Source organism: Hordeum vulgare, chromosome 6H (genome assembly GCF_904849725.1).
Source record: "Hordeum vulgare subsp. vulgare chromosome 6H, MorexV3_pseudomolecules_assembly, whole genome shotgun sequence".
Lineage (NCBI taxonomy): Eukaryota > Viridiplantae > Streptophyta > Magnoliopsida > Poales > Poaceae > Hordeum > Hordeum vulgare.
In genome coordinates, this window is record NC_058523.1 from 317851083 (window position 1) to 317861305 (window position 10223).

Genomic DNA, 10223 nt, shown 5'->3' on the forward strand with positions numbered 1-10223 from the left:
TAAGAAGGCGTTCTTGCTAGAAACCCAAATCAGCCACGTAAAACTTGCAACAACAATTAGAGGACGTCTAACTTGTTTTTGCAGGGTTTGACATGTGATCTGATATGGCCAAGGTTGTGATGTTACATGTGTGATGTATGAGATGATCAAGTTATTGTAATAGGAATCACGACTTGCATGTCGTTGAGTATGACAACCGGTAGGAGCCATAGGAGTTGTCTTAATTTATTGTACGAGATGCAATGCCATGTGTTTACTACATTTACTTCATTGCTAACGGTTAGCTATAGTAGTAGTAGTAGTTGGCGTGACGACTTCACGGAGACAGGATGATGGAGATCATGGTGTCACGCCGGTGACAATGATGATCATGCGATGCCCGAAGATGGAGATCGAAAGACCAAAGATGATAATGGCCATATCATGTCACTATATGATTGCATGTGATGTTTATCATGTTTTTCATCTTATTTCTTAGAACTACGGTAGCATAATAAGATGATCCCTCATAAAAATTTCGAGAAAGTATTCCCCTAAGTGTGCACCGTTGCGAAGGGTCGTTGTCTCGAAGCACCACGTGATGATCGGGTGTGATAGATTCTAACGTTCGCATACAACGGGTGTAAGCCAGATTTACACACGCGAAACACTTAGTTTGACTCGACGAGCTTAGCATGTACAGACATGACCTCGAATACAAGAGACCGAAAGGTCGAACATGAGTCGTATGGTTGAATACGATCAGCACGAAGTTGCTCACCATGACGACTAGTCCGTCTCACGTGATGATCGGACACGGGTTAGTCGACATGGATCATGTATCACTTAAATGACTAGAGGGATGTCGATTTAAGTTGCAGTTCATCAAATGAACTTAATTATCATGAACATAGTCAAATAGGTCTTTGCAAATTATGTAACTTGCGCTATAGCTCTACGGTATTTGATATGTTCCTAGAGAAATCTTAGTTGAAAGATAGAAGTAGGAATTGTGTGGACTGGGTCCGTTAACTAAGGATTGTCCTCATTGCTACGCAGAAGGCTTATGTCTTTGATGCACTGCTCAGCGTACTGAACTCCAAGCATGGTCTGTAGATGTTGGGAACATCCGACATACATGTTTTTTGATAACTACATGATAGTTCAGTGTGTGTTGCTAGAACAACTTAGAATTAAGGCATTAAAGACGTTTCGAACGTCGCGGGACATACGTGATGATCCAAGAGATGAAATTGAGATTTCATGCTCGTGCCCTTGTTGAGAGGTATGAGACCTCCGACGAGATTATTTGTTTGCAAAGTAAAGGAGAAGAGCTCAATCGTAGAGCATGTGCTCAGATTATCTGAGTACTACAATCGATTGAATCGAGTGGGAGTTGAACTTCCACATGAGACAGTGATAGTTCTCCAAGGTCACTGACACCAAGCTACTAGATCTTGGTGATGAACTATAACATACCGAGGACGGATATGATGATCCTTGAGCCATTCGTGATGTTTGACACCATGAAAGTAGAAGTCAAAAGGGAACATCAATTGTTGATGGTTTGTAAAACCACTACTTTCAAGAAGGGAAAGGTCTTGAAGGGATACTACATTAAATGACAAACCAGTTGCTGCTCTATGAAGACATCCAAGGTTGAACCCAAACCCGAGACTATGTGCTTATGAAATAAGGGGAACAGTCACTGAAGAGGAACTACCCTAGACACTTGGTACATGAGAAGGTTGGCAAAGTCGACAGAAGTATATTGGATATACATGATATTGATGTGTACTTTAGTAGTGCTCCTAGTAGCACCAAGGTATAAGATACCGGTTCAGTTGCTAAGTGTTAGTAACTCGAAATAAAAGCTATGGAATAAACAGAGACTAGTTGAAGGCAAGGTGATGATGTGTGTTTCCAAGGTTGATATGATCACACATCGCACGCTCCCTCTACCATCGATATTATCGTAAAACCTAAGTAATTGTTATTTGGTGTTTGCGTTGAGCATAGACATGATTGGATTATGTTAATGGCAGATAAGATTATTCATCTAAAGAGAATAATGGTTATTCTGTTTAGTTGAATGAGACCTTAAATGGTCTTGCACCTAGAATGAATGGTTTATTGAATCTCGATCATAGTGATACATATGTTCATAATATTGTTACCAAAAGATACAAAGTAGTAATGACATTACCACTTACTTGTGGCACTGCTACTTGAGTCATATTGATATGAAATGCATGAAGAACCTCCATGCTGATGGATCTTTGTACACACTGATTTTTTAAACGTTTGAAACATGCAAACCATGCCTGTTGGTATAAACGCATGAAGAAACTCCATGCGGATGGATCGTTCGACTCACTTGATTTTGAATCACTTGAGACATGCAAATCAAACCACATGGGCAAGATGACTGAAGACCTCTTTTTCCAGTGAGATAGAAAAAGAATGTAACTTGTTGGAAGTAATACATTTTTGATGTGTGCAGTCCGATGAGTGCTGAGGCACGCAGTGGATATCATTGTGTTCATACTTCACAAATGATTTGAGTAGATAGTAGTGTATTTACTTGATAAAACAAACATCTAAATTATTGAAATGTTTGAGTAATTTCAGAGTGAAGCTGAAGATCATCGTGACAAAAGGATAATATGTCTATGATGTGATCATGGAGGTAAACATATATATATGAGTTACGAATTTGGTAAACATTTAAGACAATGTGAAAATAGTTTCACGTGAAAAATGTTTCCCAACTCATGCCACTTGGAACTCGATAGTCTGATGGTGTGTCTGTATGTCTTAGTTGTGCCCTATTAGATATAGTGCATACAATGATATTTATTATCAAATTACCAATATCGTTTATGGGTTAGGAATTAGAGACAAGCGCATTCACTTTAAATAGGGCACCACGTAATTCCGTTGGAGATGACACCGTATGAACTATGGTTTAGAGAAACCTAGGCAGACATTTCTAAAAAGTTTGGGGCTGCGATGCTTATCTGGAAGAGTTTTCAGCCTGATAAGCTCGAACCCAAATCGGATAAATGCATCTTCATAGGACACCCAAACAGTTGGGTATACCTCCTATCTCAGATCCGGAAGCAAATGTGTTTGTTTCTTTAGACGGGTCCTTTGTCGAGGAAAAGTTTCTCTCAAAAGAATTGAGTGGGAGTTTTGGTGGAAACTTGATGAGGTTATGTGAACCATCCCTTCAACCAGTGTGTGTGTAGCAGGCGCATGAAGTGGAAGATAATGATAATGATCGCAAGACATCAGATCAAGTGACTAGAAACCTCGTAGGTCGACAAGGTCACGTACTGCTGCTACCGAATGGTACAGTCACCCTGTCTTGAAGGTCATGTTGTTGGACAACAATGAACCTATGAGCTATGGAAGCGATGGTGGGCCTAGATTCCAACAAATGGCTGGAGGCCATGAAATCCGACAGACGATCCATGAATGAAAAACAAAGTATAGACTTTGGAAGAACCACTTAATGGTCATAAGACTATTAACTGTGAATGGTTCTTTAAAAGAAGACACACGATGATGGTGAAAAGTCAACATTAAGAGAGCTCGACTTGTCGCAAAAGTGTTTTCGACAAAGTTCAAAGAGTTGACTACGATGAGACTTTCTCACTAGTAGCGATGCTGAAAGTCTGTTGACATTATGTTAGTAGTTGCTGCATCATTTATGAAATATGGCAGATAGGATGTCAAAATATTGTTTCCTCGACGGTTTCCTTGAGGAAAGGCTGTACGTGATACAACCCGAAGATTTGTCGATCCTAAAGGGTGCTAACAAGTATGCAAAGCTCCAACGATCCTTCTATGGACTGGAGCAAGCATCTCGGAGTTGGAATATACAATTTCATGAGATGATCAAAGTTTTTGGTTCTATACAAAGCTTATGAGAAACTTGTATTTCCAAAAGGTGAGTGGGAGCACTATAGAATTTCTGATGAATATGTGTGGTTGACATACTGTTGATCGGAAATAATGTATAATTTCTGTAAAGCATAAAGGGTTGTTTGAAAAGAGTTTTTTAAAGAAAACCTAGATGTAGCTACTTGAGAGTTGAGAAACAAGATTTATAAAGATAGATCAAAGTGCTTAATGCAACTTTCAGCGAATTGCATGACTTGACAAGTTTTTGAAGGAGTTCAAAATAGATCAGAAAATAAGGAGTTCTTGGCTATGTTGCAAGGTATAAATTTGAGTACGACTCAAAACCCGACCACGGCATAAGAAAGAGAAAGGACGAATGTCGTCCCCTATGCATCAGCCGTAGACTCTACAAGTATGATATGCTGTGTACCGCACCTAAATCGTGCCTTGCCATGAGTTAGTCATGGGGTACAAGAGTGATCCAGGAATGGATCACTGGACAGCGGTCGAAGTTATCCTTAGTAACTAATGAACTAAGGAATTCTTCTCAATTATGGAGGTATTTAAATAGTTCGTCATAAAGGAGTTACGTCGATGCAAGCTTTGTCACTCATCCGGAGGACTATGAGTAGCAAACCGAATTCGTACAATGGAGCAATCATTTGGAATGGTTTCCAATGGGGCATAGTAGCATCTATAGGATGACGTAGAGATTTATAAAGCACACACGGACCTGAAAGGTTCAAAGCCGTTGACTATAAACCTCTCTCACAAGCAAGACATGATCAAACCCAAAAACTGTATGGGTGTTGAATTCATTACAATCACATAGTGATGTGAACTAGATTATCGACTCTAGTGCGAGTGGGACACTGTTGGAAATATGCCCTAGAGGCAATAATAAAATGGTTATTATCATATTTCCTTGTTCATGATAATCGTCTATTGTTCATGCTATAATTGTATTAACAGGAAATAATAATACATGTGTGAATAAATAGACCACAATGTGTCCCTAGCAAGCCTCTAGTTGGCTAGCTCGTTGATCAATAGATGATCATGGTTTCCTGATCATGGACATTAGATGTCATTGATAATGGGATCACATCATTTGGAGAATGATGTGATGGACAAGACCCAATCCTAAGCATAGCACTAGATCGTGTTGTTCGTATGCTAAAGCTTTTCTAATGTCAAGTGTCTTTTCCTTCGACCGTGAGATTGTGAAACTCCCGGATACCGTAGGAGTGCTTTAGGTGTATCAAACGTCACAACGTAACTGGGTGACTAAAAAGGTGCACTACGAGTATCTTCGAAAGTGGCTGTTGGGTTGGTACGAATCGAGAATGGGATTTGTCACTCCGTGTGACGGAGAGGTATCTCTGGGCCCACTCGGTAGAACATCATCATGAGCTCAATGTGACTAAGGATTTAGTCAAAGGATGACGTGCTACGGAACGAGTAAAGAGACTTACCGGTAACAAGATTGAACATGGTATGGGTATGCCAACGATCGAATCTCGGGCAAGTTCAATACCGACAAACAAAGGGAATTGTATATGGGATTGATTGAATCCTCGACATCGTGGTTCATCCGATGAGATCATCGTGGAACATGTGGGAGCCACCATGGGTATCCAGATCCCGCTGATGGTTATTGGTCGGAGAGTGTCTCGGTCATGTCTGCATGCCTCCCGAACCCGTAGGGTCTACACGCTTAAGGTTCGATGACGCTAGGGTTATAGGGAATTGCTATACGAGGTTACCGAAGGTTGTTCGGAGTCCCGGATGAGATCCCGAACGTCACGAGGTGCTCCGGAATGATCCGGAGGTAAATATTGATATATAGGATGATGGGTTTGGACGCCGGAAATGTTTCGGGCGCCACCGGCAAAGTGTCGGGACCACCGGAAGGGTTCCGGAGGCCCACCGGGAGGGGCCACCAGCCCCAGGAGGCTACATGGGCCAAGTGCAAGAGGGAACCAGCCCCTGGGTGGGCTGGTGCGCCCCCACACCCAGCCCAAGGCGCCTCGAGAGGGAAAGGGGGGAAACCCCAAGTCTGGTGGGCCTAAGGCCTACCAGGGGTGCGCCACCCCCCTCTCCCCCTCCTGACCGTCACCCCCTCTCCCATCTAGGGCTGCCACCCCCCTTTAGGGTGGGAAACCCTAAAGGGGATGCCACCCTCCCTTCCCCCTATATATAGAGGGGGGTTTTGGCCATTGAAAAAATGGTTTTTCCATCTCTCGCGGTGCAGCCCTGTCTCTCTTCTTCCTGCTCTCCCACGATGCTTGGCGAAGCCCTACCGGGAGACCTCGTCTCTGCATCGATATCACGCCGTCGTGCTGCCGGAGATCTTCCCCAACCTCTCCCTCCTCCTTGCTGGATCAAGGTGCGGGAGACGTCACCGTGCTGCACGTGTGTTGAACGCGGAGGTGCCGTGATTCGGCACTACATCGGAATCACACCGCGATCTGAATTGCCGCGAGTATGACTCGATCAACCATGTTCTAGCAACGCTTCCGCTTAGCAATCTTCAAAGGTATGAAGATCCACTCTCCTCCCTCTCGTTGCTGGTCTCTCAATAGGAAGATCTGAATATGGCGTAGGAAAATTTTGAATTTATGCTACGTTCCCCAACATATTGCACACCAAATGAGCAAGAAACAATGCCCAAGAGGAAAATAAGGCTCCAAAAGATTGAACACATGTGGGCTAAGGAGTGGAAGGAATACCAATTCGTCACTCCAAAGTACACGAAGAAATTCGCTCTTAAGCCACCTAGCAAAAGGCCTCCTCTCGAGGATCATCAGAATGCTCATCCTTCAAGCCTCAAGACAATTGATGATTATCCTGAGGAAAAGGCCAAACACTTGTCAAAGCTTCAGAAGCAAGCAGAAGCCGATGTGAGGAAATTCAATGAAGAATCTATTGCCGCTGCTACCGCAGCCACCACCTCAGCTGCTGAAACTTCTGGCACAGCCATTCCTCGAGTGAAGCCTGTGCCACAGAAATCAAAGGCCTCAAAGCCTCAAGAGAAATCGCTTCAGAAGGCTGCGCCTGCGTTGGCACCAAAACCCTCAGCAACAACATAGGCTTCAAAGCCTGAACACAATACGATTGTGAAGCAAATGCCTACTGTCTTCATCTCCTCTGTTCCATCTGCCACGAGCTCAGAGACAAAGTCTTCACCAACACCGTTGAAGACTAAGATGACTGCTGGAAGAGGAACCAGACCCATCTCAAGCAAAGTCATCAAAGTCCCTTCTGCATCAGAAGGAAGTGATGAATATGATGATCAGACACTACAAGCAATCATCAGAAACAAGCAGGAGCGGGTCGCTTAAGCTTCAGGCAGCGCCATTCCTCTGCCCATGGACCCAAAAGTCCTGTTGGACTACATCAATGTTTGGTATGATGACCCTAACACACCCATTGATGACTTGAAGCTTCCCCCAGGCATCAGCCATATGGTGGACACATTCATCAACGAGGCCAAGTGGAAGGAGACGCAACCCAAACAAGCAAAGGCTGCAAAGCTGAAGAAGGATAAATTCCTCAGACAAAATCTCCTCAGTCTAACGCCTAATGCTCTTGTGTCAACCCAGGCAGAACTGAATACTTTGACAAACAATTATACCAACATATGTGGTCGTCAAAGTGTCAAGAACAATTTCATCAAGTTTGCAACCAGCACAGTTGATGATTACAGCAAAAAGGCTACCCCTCCAGCAAAACCACAGTAGCCTGTGGTAGAGGAATAACAAGCAACCCCTGCTGAGGTAATGCCTCAAGCAAGCCATGCTGATGCACCGGCTATTGAGGAAATAGCTAAGGATGTTCCAACTGATGCATCTAAGCCAGCTGATGAATCTGCTCCAGCTTAAGAAAATGCTTCAGCTGAGGAAACTGCCAGGACGGATACAACTCCGCCTCCTGAAGAGAAAATGCCTTCACGAAAATCCTCAAAGGTGAAGAAAATGACTATGTTTGCATCAGACGTAAAGAAAACCAGGGCTGCAGAAAAAGAAGCTAAGAAAAGAAAAGCTTCTTCAACACCAGAATCAATAGAGGCCAAGCGCCTCAAATCTCTTGATGAAAATGCTCCTTTGGATGTTGTGCCTCTCAAGATTGATCCATCCTACGCCATGATTCCCTTCGAGAGCGAAGGCAATGAGCATCTGACTGATGAGGAAATGAAGTCTGCTGAGTCTGAGGAACACACAGATGAAGAAATACAAATTCATGATAGTCCTCAGACATTCATTCCTCCTGAAGAACCTGCTCAAGGATAAGCTGCAACATCTGAAGAATTTGGCTCACCCTCCAAGCAAATTCCTCAAGCTGAGGAAAACCAAGGAGAAGATCCTCAGCCCGAGGAAAATCCAAATCGTGAGCAAAACCCTCAACCTGAGGCTCAGGCTGAAGAAAATCCTCACCCGGAGAAAAACCCTGAACTTGAGGCAGAGGCTGATGAAATTCCTCATCCCGAGGAACATGCTGAAGAAAATACCCCAGCGCCAAATACAGAAACTGCTATTGTGGTTGTCAATCCAGAGACTGCCATGATCGTCTCTCCTCAAGGGAAGCAGCAAAATCTTCAGCCTATGCAACATCAGCCCTTCTCCAAGAGGCCAAATTTTCAGAAGGAAGCGTTCTATGAAGAACGCATGTATTTCATCGGAGACGACCCTTATGAAAAGCCTTGCATCAGGCACATGAAGTTCTGTACAAGGACTCAGCTCAACTATTATGCATCTGTGCTCTGTGGAAGAAACAAAATATTTCAGCACATGCATATTCCTCATGTTGAGCTTGAAGAATTTCCTTGCTTCGCTCCAGTCCTCAATGTTCTTCATGAAGCAGGACTGCTGCCACTTTGCACTGATATTTGTGGCTGTAATGGCGACATCGTTCTTCAATTATATGCAGCTTTGCACATCTCTAGAGATCCAACAAATATCAACACTTGGGTGCTGGATTGGATGACGCAGCACACACACTTCAAGGCCCCTGCAAATGAGCTGCTGCGAGTACTTCCTGTTTCAATTCCTTCAGACCCTGCCGTGAAGATGTATGATGAAAGGGAGCTGCCCAATAAGTTGATGGAAGTCCTCATGAGGCCTTTGGCCAAGGATCAACCACCAAGAACGACCTTCCTGGTCCAAGATCTGAAGTATGAACCCAGGACTGTCTACAGGATTCTGTGTAGTGTCCTTGCTCCAATCAAGGGCCATGATGATGAAGAAGATGTTGTAGGCATCATGAAGAATATCCTCTTCAACATCATCCATGGCATCCCCATAAACCTTCACGATTTCTTCTTGAGGACTCTGACTGACAACGCTATGGCACCTTTTGACCTGAAGATTTATGCTCCATGGATCATGAGATTCATCAGACGCAGGTCAGGCATCAACTATCATGCTGATTTCAATAATCACCTTGAATATGCAGTGAAGATTAATCATCACTACCTTCATGAGGTTTTTGATCGCACCTGGGCCACAAACGCTCATTTGAAGACTCCAGCAGAAGTTGAAGAATTGGAGTTAACACAGGACTTTCACTGGTCATGGCCACGAAAGAAGAAATTCAAGTCAATTCCAGTTCCAGACCTTGAGGGCAGTTCCTTTTCTTCATTCCACACTGCAGAATCTGATGAAGACCAAAACTACACTGCCACTAGTCCAAGGAGGAAGCCTTCTCCCAAGAATCCTCACGCGTCTTCCTCAACTGCCAAGAAGTGAAAGTCTTCATGGGGCGTTAGTCCTCAGTTTTGTCCCTTTTCGCCACTTGATGACAAAGGGGGAGAAATCTGAGGGTTAGTCTTCACGCGGGATTTATTTTGGGGCTTTTGAACTTTATTAAGTTACAAACTCTTGGTTCTTCTAAAGTGTTTTATGTAATGAGTTGTAACTTAAGCCCGATGGTACTCTGATGCTATTGAACGTTTTTCCTCGCATGGTTATTCCTCAAAATATTAATGCACGCATGCTGAAATTCGTCAGATACCATTTGTCATCATGCATTCTCAAATTCTTCATATTATATGTCATATGTATGCATGAATTACAAGACTCAGGGGGAGATCTCCATGATATAAATCATCATTGTGCATTTGCTGTGAAAAGCAAAATCCTCAAGATGTGCACATCTTCACGGGGAGTCTCTGTGTATCTTGATTTCAAATTCCTCAAATGAGTATTTACACTTCATATTTTTATCCCCGTTGAAGACTTAACCTAATTGTCATCAACCGCCAAAAAGGGGGAGATTGTAAGTGCATCTAGTGCCCCTTAGTGATTTTGGTGGTTTGAAGACTTATAGGTTAAGTA